Source organism: Lygodium microphyllum, chromosome 7 (genome assembly GCF_053477565.2).
Source record: "Lygodium microphyllum isolate KBCC chromosome 7, Lygodium_microphyllum_v1.1.10, whole genome shotgun sequence".
NCBI classification, from domain to species: domain Eukaryota; kingdom Viridiplantae; phylum Streptophyta; class Polypodiopsida; order Schizaeales; family Lygodiaceae; genus Lygodium; species Lygodium microphyllum.
This window is the reverse complement of record NC_141141.1, coordinates 93,661,534-93,674,734: the sequence shown is the minus strand read 5'-3', so window position 1 is coordinate 93,674,734 and position 13,201 is coordinate 93,661,534.

Here is a 13,201-nt window from a genome sequence, read left to right as displayed (position 1 = left end):
GTGTAAGGAGTGTAGTGATGTTAGTATGTAAGGATCATATGCATGTGCAAGGGAAAACAAAAGCCAATCTCCTCTTAATCTTTGAGGAGACTCGAATAGTCCTAGCTGAAAATGAAGTAATCACTATTAGGTTCTATCTAATTGTCATAATGACCTCTTCGTCTCCCTAACACATGAGCAAGGACTTGACATCAGGACGAAAGTGAAAGCAGGTGTCTCAAAACATGTTGGAAGCATTCATTTGTCAATCAGAGTTTGTTAAATGGCCCATTTAAAGAGGTACAACTTTTGCATTACAAAGCAGCTACTCGATACAGAAGCCAAAAATAGCATCGAGGAGGCCAAGTCGATAGAAAACAACACTAAAATGTGGTTGTTTTTTCAAATCTCGAATTTGAGTTTGCTTGGGCCTTTGATTTTAGTTGAATCATTTGCCAACAATATGAACATAAAAGGATTGAAATGGTTATCTGACTCATTCAACTTAAGAAGCCTAGATAACCAAAAATATCATGACTTTGGGGGGTGCATACGAGGACTAGGGGGTTTTTGGCGCACCCCTTCAATCCCCATGAAATGCCATTTTGGAACCGGTAGAGATGCAAGGAGCAACCTTAGCCATGAGATGCTAAATTTTTTTGCTTCAAATTGCCAAAAAAAAAAAAGAGTTGAGAATGATGCATTCTATCAAAAGCTCAATTTTTAGCCTCTCTTTCTCCTCTTTCTCTCTTGGAATAATTGCTATTCATATGGGCTAAGAGGATGAGGGGGAACGTGTGTCAGAACGTGATACAATGCAAGAAACGGAGTGATGGAGCATGAGGGTGGCTATTAGTGGTTGTGTTGAGCATCAACAAGCTACCTAAGCGACTTTGAAAGCATTAAAAAAATTAAGTGGTTTTATAAAATATTTCACACTAAGGCTCGGTTTCAATGGAAATTTGATTCTATTTCTATTTTCATCGTGGAATTGAGGCACATATGGATTAAAATTTGATATGAAAGTAATATGTGTTGTATTCAAGTGTTGTAATTTTAAAATTTCAAATTTTTGTTTATTATAATGTTTCAAGTCACACAAAACCTATAAAATTAAGAAATATAAGACGATAGTTGATAAAATTGATGAAAGTAATGGTGCACATGGGGCAAATGATCAATAATCATCATAATAATAATTAAAAAATAATAAAATTTATTTTTTTGAGCCTAAAAAATGGAAAAATTTAAGGAAACATTGATGAATGTGTAGTGACCAGTAGGGCTTAGTCTATGCTCACTTTTATGTTAAAGTGGTCGAGTAAGGATAGGTTCTATATGAAATGATATAGAAAATATAAAAGTTGATATATATGAGGCATAGACATGAAATGAATGGTGAAATTTTATAACTTTGCAATAAAGAACCAACTGTTTGTGCATCTTACTAAGGAGCTTAGGGTTTTAGCAAATATTTAAAGGAGTGAACGTACAGGTTAGCCCAGTTCCATCTCTTTAACACTACACTATGCTAGAATTAATCATGAAAATAATGGTTTAGCATGTTACATGGCTATTTTGTTAGTTAGAATTGTTGCGCCCCATATGGCACAACATGTTGCATATGCATATAAACATGGTATCAGAATAAATCTCTTGGATTCATAGCATTGTTTGTAAACTCATTGACCTACATGGAGTGGAAGAGGATCCCTAGCTATACATTAGAGTGTTTATTTATTGGGGGGAAATTATATGAGGCTATAAACAACTCATGGAATGATAAATATCAAGAGAAGAGCATGTTACAATGTGTTATATGTTTCAAATGGCTCATCTTGAGGTGAATCCCTGGGGTGTAGGAGAGTTGTAGGGGCCACAACAATTGGGTGGGGAATGCCAGGCTTTATGTATGTGATTTGAGGTGAGATAGTCATCTATGTGTGGGAAACTCCTTTGCTTGGAGTCAGGAGGAATAAGTAGTCAAACTACACTTTGAAATTATATTTACAAGTGCAATAGTTAGAAGAATTATTTATAGCACCCAGACACTCCTAGACACGAGGTCGTGTGGGGTTGTTTGGTGTGGTTAAGAGCCGGCTAGAGTCATTAGAGCCAATCTGGAGCCCATTTTAGTTCTTAATAGCTTTGTTAATAGACAACTCATCAAAGCTAAATTAAACTATTTTATGATAGGGTAAGAAGGATTAGCAAGGGTATACACCATCAAGAAGTTTCATCGCTATTTGTTGGCTACCCCATTCACATTTTTTGTGACCATGAGACACTTCTCTACTTGGTCAAAAAAACCTATGCTACAAGCCACATTACTAGTTGACTTGTACTTTTGCTAGAGTTTGACTTCTTAGTGTAGTTGTATGCAAAGGAAATCAATATTTTATCATTGACCATATGCCTTGTATCACTAGTGGAGAATTGCTCTCCCTTACACCCATTTGTTTTGCGTTTAGCAAGAATCCCGACTCTTAGAGTAGCACTTCACACCCTATAGGGTAGAAGACATCATTCATACATTGGAAAATAGATTGCTAAAGAGACCCATTGATAAGGCTCTTGGCACTCAACTTTTGATTAAGACTCATCCCTATCAACAAAGGATTGCTGATCAACTCTATGAACTAGGGCATGATGGTCTCCTTCGAAGGTATGTATGTGAGTGTAAAATTTAGGATGTATTACAATAGGTAGATGGAGGAATGTCAAATGTCACTTTGGTTTTAATCATAGTAAGAAAAATTTTACATTCCCAATTGTGGTGGCCTACTCTCTTTCAAGACACATCTTGTTTTGAGACAAACATTGTGATGAGTGTCAACGAAGTAAACTTAAAATTAGAAAGGACAAAATAGAGCTCTCCCTTGTAATCACTTATCAACCCTTCAAAAAGTGGGGGATGGACTTTATGGGATTCATTAACCCTACTACCTAGTACTTGCAAGCATGATACATTATCATGGCCATTAACTATATGACTAAGTAGGTAGAGACAAGGGCCGCAAGAAAGGATGATATTAGACCCATAGTCAAGTTCTTGTGGGAAGAGGTCATCTCACACTTCGGTTGCCCTATTGAGATTGTTAGCGACCAAGGAACTCATTTCTTGAATGAGGTTTTCATGCACTTCTCTTCACAATCCTAGTCCTACCTTGCAAGTCTAGTTCCTAGTATCCAAAATCTAATGGGCAAAGCTGAAGCAACTAATAAAATCTTGGTTAACATTGTGACAAAAAACTATCTCAAATTCTCTATCAAACTAGGATAATAAGATCATGGCTACACTTTGGGCTTATTGCATAGCTTATAAGATGGCAACATGCCCCATTCAAGTTGACTTATGGGACCAATGCAGATATGCCCATTGAATTCCTTATCTCAAGCCTTCGTATTGCAATATAAGAACATTGGGAAGGTACAAAATCATGGATCAAACGCCTTACAGAAGTGCTTAACTAAACTCAACGACTCATAACTTATGTCTTGCTTGTGTTGAGAAATCCGATGAAAGGCTTGGTTCGCAACCTCATAACATGCTTCAATCCACTTCTCACACAAAATCTAAATCTTCCAAGATTACTACTATTTCTAAACAAACATGCACTATGTGATGTCTTAACCGTCACATGCCATGCACATTATCCTGATGGGTTCCCAAGGCTCTCTTACATGCTCAAGGATATTACCAAGGCTATACATATCTCTAGCTCCCTAAGGAAATCACAAGAATACACTTGCATTGTCAGGAGCACAAATGCTTAGAATCCAAAAATAAAGTAATAGAAATCTTGTGTCGCTACTTCATCATGCTTAAATGCTCTACCCACCATCCCTTTAGGATAGTGATTGCAAACAATTTCCCATAGCTAAAGAAGAGTTGGCATTGATGTTCCATTTATGAAATAGTGGAAGAATTTCCCACCAACCCCATTATACTCCCACTAAATGCTTCTAATAGTTAGATTCTACCTTTGGAACCTTTGCAAAGCTTTTTGCTATGATAGATCTCAGTCTAGATGATGTTGATATGACCACACTTACATCCTAGTGGTACTCCACTTGGGAAAAGCATGAGCGTATATACCTTAAGAGCATTCCTATTCAAGAGCAACTCTCTTGTGAACTACCCAAACACAACTCCAAAAATGCAGCATTGTTCCCATTCGTGTAACTTCCACAAGTTTTCAAGTCCCCATTGACATAGAAGAATTGAAATGATAGTGTATGTCCTCAAGTCACTTTGCATAGAATTGGTACCAACAACACCTTGAAATGGCCACTAAAGGCAGCTACCTTTTCACCTTGGCTAAACAACATCATGTAGTTAGTTTCTTGATGAGTAATGACCCCACATATTGTGATTCAACATCCTTAAGATCTATCCTTGAGTCTTGCAAACTCAATGCACCAAAAGAGTTGCTTCATCACCCATTGCTTCAAAAAGGATCTTCACATTGCCAATCACTTTAATGGGACTCTCCTTGCTCATTGATATTTTTCCTATTTGTGCATCCTCATAGTTCAATCAACCAACTTGGATAACCTTGTTGAGCTCGCATATAACACAAATTTTTACTACTAGTGGATCCTTAAAACTCCTATTATAAACAAATAAAATCATTCTTGATATAAATAGTAATAAAACTACAACATTTGCCTCAAAATAACTCAAAAATTGTGCACATATTGAACCTAAGTCCACAAGCTCAAAAGCTTGTATTCTTTTCTAGAAGGGGGGAGAGCTTCAAGCTATTCTAGCTATCGAGGAGAGTATGATCTACACATAATCACTTCTTATAGTAAAAATGTTAAATTTGGGTAAAAAGAAATAAGGAATTGCACTTTATTATTTTCTTTATGGATAACTCTAATGAATGCCTTTTTTTTTTGGGTAGATCATAGCCCAATAAGCCTCAAAGGTGGAGCAAGACTGGAAGCAAGAGCTATGGAGGTTTAACCAAACAAGAGAGAGACCAATGTGTGGGAACTCCAATAGTTACAATGTGTGACATGCCTTTCCTTATTCTATTTTTGTGTAAAGAATAAAGAATAAAGGGATAGTGGCAAGGTGACCGCCACCTATAGTATATATGTACTCAAGCAATAAGTACAAGTAAATGTAGATGGCTAGGTAGATGTGGCCTTTAAACCCCAACAACCTCCACCTGAAAGACCAATGTGCTTGAGCGTGAAGAAAATAAGAAAAAAGTGACAAAGTATATTGTGTTTATATAAGTACAATAGGATGAGGAATAGACATCATCTCATCCTACACTCATCTTTCTAAGGAAGGAATGACATTCCATTGATAGACTTTTAGTGAGCAAGTTTGCAAGATTCTTGCCAATCAAGGTCTTGAAAAGCTCTATTGGGTTGTCCTCAAGCACCTCTCTGATGAAGTGATATTAAACCTCAATTTTATTGATCTTCACATAAAAGATTGGATTATGGGCCAATTGAATGGAACTCATAGATTCTGAATGCAATATAGGAGTCATAGTCATACTAATCTAACCATAGGACTTTCCTACAAGCCTGAGTGGTTATAATGTACTGAGCCTTAGTAATTGCAAACAAGGCTAGGCATTTCTACACCTTGGACATCCAAGAAACAATACCTCTCTAGCAAAGGCGAAGACGTAGCCAGAGGTGGACTTCCTACTATTTGCATATCGTGCTACGCATAATTAGAGTATGTGAAAACCATGACTCTAGTATCCTAGCAACCATAACAAATGCATATATCTGTGGTGTCCTTAAGTTAATTCATGATACTCTTCATAGTGTCTTAATGTTGCCTACCAAGTGTTGCCATATAATGAGCCACAAATCTCACTACAAAAGCTATGTCAGGTCTAATGGCTACCATGGCATACATCAAGCTACCCAGTATGAATGCATGCAGAATCTTAGCTATCTTGGCCCTCTCATCATCTAATATGCTTGTCTAACCTTTGCATGAGAAGGTAATGGGTAACCAATAGGCTTACCACCTTGTATATAGCATTTGCTCAAGGACTTTATGAATGTAATCCTTCTATGAAAATAGAGAAGTCCCATAGAGTGAATGCCTATAATGCACGTACCAAGTATGTGAGAGGCATACCCCATGTCCTTCATCTCAAATATCTTCTTGAGCTAAGTCTTCAAATTATCCATCTCATCATGAGCATTCCTAATTCTTGTATGGTTTTCCTACAAGTGAATCATACTTAGGTTGCATGGCCCTCTTCCAAGAGTAACTATTAGCTCTGCACATAGCCTCTAGTGGAGACATAAAGCATAGAGTTACCAAAATTTGTGACCATGACATAATGCATAGAGGGCTCAAAATGATTAGGAGGATGTAAGGCTCTAGTGAAGCAAGACTGCTTATGGAGCCTATACAATCTGTCCTCTTTATCCAACATCATGATCCTATGTAGTAGGCAGATCTTAGGCCAAAATATAATTGGCAGCTCTAGTAGGCTACCTAATAAGGACTTGCTATACTGTAACAGGAGGCTTCTCCTAAAACATCACCTTGCATATCTCAAATACATGCTATGGCCTCATATGCATCTTTTCCTCATGGAATGCAACATCATGGCTATGGACAACCTTTCGAGCTTGCAGATCCCAAAGGTGATAGCCTATCTCACTTGCATCACCATATCCAAGAAAGATGCATTTGATTGACTTAGAATCTAGCTTATTGTGTTTGTCTTTGGGAATATGGGAGAAAGCCTCATATCCAAAGATGTGCATGTATACATAAGAGGGAGGTTTATTAGTCCATACCTCCTTTGCAAATCTACCACCAAGAGCACTACATGGGGATTTATTAATCAAATGAGTGGTACTAATATAATTACCTTAGCCCAAAAGTACTATGGTAACTCTTTGTGTGACCAAGTATACTACAAAGTCTTTTCTGAATAGTCCTATTCATACAGTCTCCAACACCATTCTAGATGGGTGTATGAGGTGATCAACTAACACTTAATACCCCTCTAATCACAAAACAACTCAAATTCCTTAAAGACATATTCACCCCCATTGTTAGACCTTAGACATTTCACCCTATACCCAAACTTGTTCTTAGCCCTCGGGCAATTCACTATATGTATACCCTCTATATCACATGTGTTCATCAAGGCCTATTTATAAATATCCTTATCTATGAATTTTCTCTTAATAAAACAGAACCCTTTTCTATTCAATATGTAAGTAATGTTGTCGTGACGATCTGTGTCCATTATTGCAAACCGAAGGTGGAGTTTTTCACTAAGATTTTTGAACTCGTTAGTTAGCATCACTAGGAATTTGTTTTCCGTTGTGTGTGTCTTTTTGTTTGCATTTTGCATGAAGCATGAGCACATGTAGCTATGTTAGGCATATTTTCTTCAGTACATTCTTTTTTTTTTTTGCGGAAGCATCGTTTGATTGATTGCAGTGCATGGATTTTAATTTGAATTTTTCAAACCACATGAATGATTGGGCACGAAATTCTCTTCCAAAGCATATTCTTGATAGGACACATTGCATGGAAGAACATGTTCATATAAAGGGAATATATGTTTTGAAGACTCAAGGATCAAAGGAAAAGGTCATAAGCTTTACATAGTTAGTGAAAATTCCTTGAAGAAAAAGGTGAATATTCACAAGTCTCTCTCTTTAGGGAGATTATCTTTGGAGAACATGCTGGAAATTTGTATTTTGTAGGGGATTTGTTCATAGCCACTAGTGCACTTGTTCGACTCAAAAGCTTGTTTCACTTCCCAATGTAGTCAATGATACAACAAGACTTTGTAGTCACTTGAGGCTTGAGCTTACATGTGGGAGCTGCAGTCAGAATCTTGTCTGAAGCATCTTTGTCATTGCAAACAAAAGATCCTAGCTTGTCCATACTACTACTGGGAGCTATCAAATGCATGGAATTTGTTGGGAGTTTCCTCCCATTTTGAAGACCAGCTCTTTCATCAGTTGCATTTGTGAAACTAATTCAGACAAAGATGTATTTTCTGGCAGCTTTATCTCAAAGATTCTTGTTCAACTTAAACCACTCAAGGGAATTTCACATGCCACCTCATCAGAGACTGGTCAGCTCAGGAGATGCAGAAGGTAGCAGACCTATTGATATCATGGCTATCATTTTGAAACGTGTTGACATTTTTAGGGAGATTGTATCTAGAGAAGCAATTTTCATATAGCTCAAGCTATTCGGTTCCCTGCCTATTTGTTCAAACCATTTTATCAAGGGCGTATACAAATTTCTTCACTCCAGTGTGTAGCGTTAAAGATTTCTTCTTCACGTTTCTTGTTTTTCTGCTAAGATGTTGGAGATATACATGTCATGCTGAGGATTACTTCAAACTTCTACGGCACAGAAAATGGGAAATTGGTCATTGTGTAGCAGTGCTAGGAGAACCTATTCATGCTTTGTTATTTTTCCTTGAAGGCTTACAACTTTTGAAAATGGATAAGCAATGTGATAAAGTTCTGAATAGGTTAAGGAGAGTTTCTGAATGTGATAAAGTTTTGTCTTTGCGTCTGTTTTATCCAAGCTCTACGATTGGCTAAAAGCCTTCTGCACTCCGATAACATGAACTCGATCTTTCCCACAGCCTTACTGTGCGCCTCAATATTTTCTTCACACAGGCTTGTGGATTGAGCTGATAAACTGTTCCTCCTCCTGCTGAAGTAGACCCCATGGCAGTGCTCCAATGGTTCGTATGAGCTCTTTGATCCGTGCGACATCATGATTAAGCTTTTGACGGAACAAAGAGATTTGAGAAAAGCTAAAAGCTTTAAAGGCTTTTATGCTTCTTTCATGGGAAGAGAAATGCTAAGGCTTAAAACCCCTTAGTTTTATTTGAATAGCCAAAAATCACACGTGAGAGAAAGAGGAGAAAAACTATAAAAGGGAGGACTAGGAGGGCAAGGGACGGCCATCAAAATCAAGTGAGAGAGAGCTAGAGGTGGAGCTTGTATCCCTCAGCCTCTTCGAAGATCTTGCCATCGAATTCGGGAGAGAAGGCTTGAGGTCATCAAGTTTTAAGCCCCTCGCCTACATTGAAGTTTCCACTATTGAGTCACTTATGAAGGTGGCTTGAGTTGAGCTTTAAGCTTCTCGCCTACTTTGAAGGTCGTCTCATCAAGTTCCATGGAGTGGCTTTTGAGTCGACCTATGAGCTCCTTGCCCTCTTCGAAGTTTTCATCATCGAATTCTATGAGAGTGGCTTGAGTTCGAGCTTGGTGCTCATTACCTTCCTTGAAGTTATTTCTTAAAACTTGATATTCCACCTTCTTCTGTTCTCTCCTCAGTTCGAGATTTTGACCTTGTCTTCCCCAAGATCTTTTGATCAAGTCCAAAAATCTTTTGATATTGTATCTTGTCTATATCTTTAATCAAAGAATTTGTTTCCTCATTCGTCTTGAATCTAAAATTCTTTTGGATAATTATGTTACGTTGAGTACTCCCATCACAAAGCATCCTGGCGGCGAGCGACTTTCACAAACCCCCACACAAAGTCCGTGCGACAATGCCCTTATATGGGATCCTTTTGTATGTAAAAAATGTGTAAAAACAGTATTTTAAAAATCCCTTATATTGATATATACATATATTTATGACTGACCTCTCCAGGTCTCAACCATAGAAGAGAGAGCTGAAATGTAGCTAATACATCTGACTTTTGCTTAATAGGATGGGCCCAAACATTATAAGAATAATCATCAATTAGTATCACAAAGTAATTTAGTACCACCTAATGATTGATAGGGCATGGGACCACAAAAACAATGATAACAAGAGTCAAAACATGAGTAGGCAAGGGATGGCAAATACTGCAAACAAGGGAGTACTTTCATTCCTTTAAAGAACATATGTCCAAGATGTTGATGCCAAAGAGATATATGAGGAAGATCAGTCTAACCAAAACATGATCAGTGATCCAGATACAAGCAAAGGATAGAGACTACCAACCTTGGCACCTTGAGCAAAAACAAGAGTGCCACGGGTAATCTTCCATGCACAATCACCAAAAAGACACGGTATCTATCATCATCCAAGTGCCTAGTAGAGATAAGGCTTTTAGTTACAGCCAGGGCATCACATACATCGTGAAGCATAAATGGAACATCAATATCCAAATGCAATCTCACATCAACAATGCCAATAATATCTAATGCAATGTCATCTCCTAGTCTAATCGAACCAGTAACAATATGGTAGGTGAAACCAATGACAGTGCAAAGTAACATGAAATGAAGCCTAGCATCAAAAAGCTAACATTGAAAGTATGAAGAGGGAGCATCGATCAACTAAGTAGCATCAAGTAGTGAACCAGTAACTATGTAATCATTGGAGCTTTACTCCAAGGCATTTATCTCTTCTATCTTAACACTAGACTTAGGAACAATGCTATGATTATTAGATGATTTGGCATTATTCTACGCTTTCCCTTTTCCTTTTTTGCACCTATCATTGCATATCTTATGGCATTACAGCCTTATGTGACCTTGCACAAATTTGAAGTACCCAAATACCAAAGGAAGCTCAATGCATAGAGCTCATAGCTCCTGGGTACCCAAGATACATCATTATACATCCGAGAGCATAAACATTCAATAAGTCTTCAAGTCCACAAGTGGAAATCATTGAAGCAAATAGCCACCAACCAAATGCAATCAACCAAGCTTAAATCCAAGATGTAGAGCTCACCATAAGTATATTCCAGCATAAGCAAAGCATCAATATAACCATGTAGCATGCCCAAATAGGATGTAGGCACTCAATACATGGACATTAACTATGAATGCTTGCTGTCCAAACTTTGCTACATTAATAAATCCTTCAAATGTTGAGCTATTCAAGTTGTAATCAATTCAAAGAGGTCACCCGAGCATCAAAAACCAACATTCAAGAGCTAAAACTTGCCCCATAAGCATTACATGAACTATAGGCATTCAAATACATACTGCCCATATAGTGAATTATAATAGACTAACCCTATTTACACAATTAACAACTGAGCATATGCACTTTAAAAAGAGCTCAAGACCGAGACTCAAATTCTAGGAACAATGCCCACTAGTCAAAGCAACATCCATGAGCCAAAAGAGGGAAAGAGGTATTGTTGTATGTTAGAGACATACTGTTGAGAAAACAGATGCAAACAACATGGGCTATTCTTGAACACTTGCAAGGTTTTACTATAGTTGATTGTGGCATAGAAGAGCACTTATCAATGCTCAAGAACTCTCCCAAAAGACCTCAAACAAGTCTGGAATAAGCTAGAGCAAGTGGAAGCTCAATGGGACTGATGTATACCTCGGTGTGTGGTTGTCATGAAAGCTTCCAGCAAGTTCTTCTTCCTAGGTTGAATGCCATGCTAAAGAAGCTCCTTGAATACCTGCTTTGATACTAGTTAAAAGGTGGAGCAAGAGTGGAAGTAAAGCAGAAGTAAGAGAGAATCAAGAGCTATGGAGATTTAAGCAAACAAGAGAGAGACATGTGTATGGGAACTCCAACAATCACAATGTGTGACTTGCCTTCCCTTATTTTATTGTCATGTAAAGAGTAAAAGGATAGAGTGATAGTGACAACAGGAAATTGTCACATGCAATGTACATGTGTATGGGTAATAAGTACAAGTAAATGTAGGTGGCTAGGCACAGATTGCTTTTAACCCCCAACAAAGCCCCCATCCCTCCAATGTTACCCATTCCTCACCCAACATTGATCAAAGACCCCCATAATGGGGACAAAATGGTATTCATTGTGCAATAGGGACTAGATTTTGACATGCAAACAAGCATGTAGGGAGTAGGATTGCTACGGTTCCAATTCCTAACTAATTTGGAATGAATGGTCAACACATAGCATATAACTAGAGAGTTGATAGTGAAATGTGTCTTTGCAAATTATGTTCAAGCCTTTCCAACATTGGTTCACTTTATGGCGTGTTTAGCTCTCATAAAAAATTACACCTAGACATAAAATCCAAAAAATTGTCCAATGCCACAAAAATAGAGTGACCAGTTTGTGGAGTTAATAGCGAACAACAACTGATAGAAGGAACACTTAGAATAAAAGTTAGAAATAGGTAAATATGATAAAGTACACAAAACACATTAGATCACACAAATATGGGACGACATAGTGATAAAGAGTGGAGGAGTATTCTTGAAGGCCATTACTACTGAAGAGCTTTGAGTCCTAGTATGTGTTCCACCATGTCTTCACTTACAAATAAGGCCACCACCATCCCAACCAAAGTTCCAATATGGCTATTGGAAGACAGCATAATAGGAAACATTGTCAATTAGGATTTAAATGCTATCTACTTGGAATCTGTAATAGAATCATTAACAAAAAGCTCATAAGGTTCTTATGAAGGACCCAAATTTGAAGTTAAATTGTATAGAAGCACGTGACACCATTGTCAATTATGGTAGTGTATTGACTTGAGACATAACAATTAGTATGGATATACCTTTGCAAGACCTCATCACCATTAATGTTTGTAGCCCAATAATACCTAATAAAGGAGCACATAAGAGAATACAACACCAAAGGAAGGAGAAGAGGTAGAGGGAGGAGGCCAAAAATCCAAACATTGTTGAGGAGCCGAAAAAGCAATAAAAGAAACAAAGGAAAGAGGTTGAGCTAAGCTCAACATCATCAATAGAGACTTATGAGGGTGAGACAAAATATCATCAAATAATCTTTAGAGCTTCTAAAAAGAGATAAAAAATAGAGTGGAAATAATTAGAGGCTTGAACAAAGTAGAGCCAAGAAGAACATAAGAGAGCAATTAGGGCTTCCTCAATAAAGGAGTCACATCATCTGAATCAACAACCCTTCACGAGCTAGTGACTCATTTAGGAATCATAAAATCACAAATTGATGAGCTCACAAAGGTAAGAGAAACTACAACATTGAGTTAGGAAAATGGGCCATGTCTAGAAGAATTGTCCAAGAGCACCCATGAACTGCATATAGGAGGCTACTAAAACAAGTAGAGTAGAAGTAGTTGTGTCCGAAGCTTAGAAGAAACACAGCTAAAGCCATAGTAGTAAAGCAAGATCTTTATTAGAAGAGATTAGATGAAACTCAAGAAGTGTACAATAAGTTTTTCTTATAAAAAAAGACGAAATGTAAGATCTCTTCACTCAAATCAAGGAAAGAAATCAAAGCTTCATGATAAAGATTGTGAGTTCT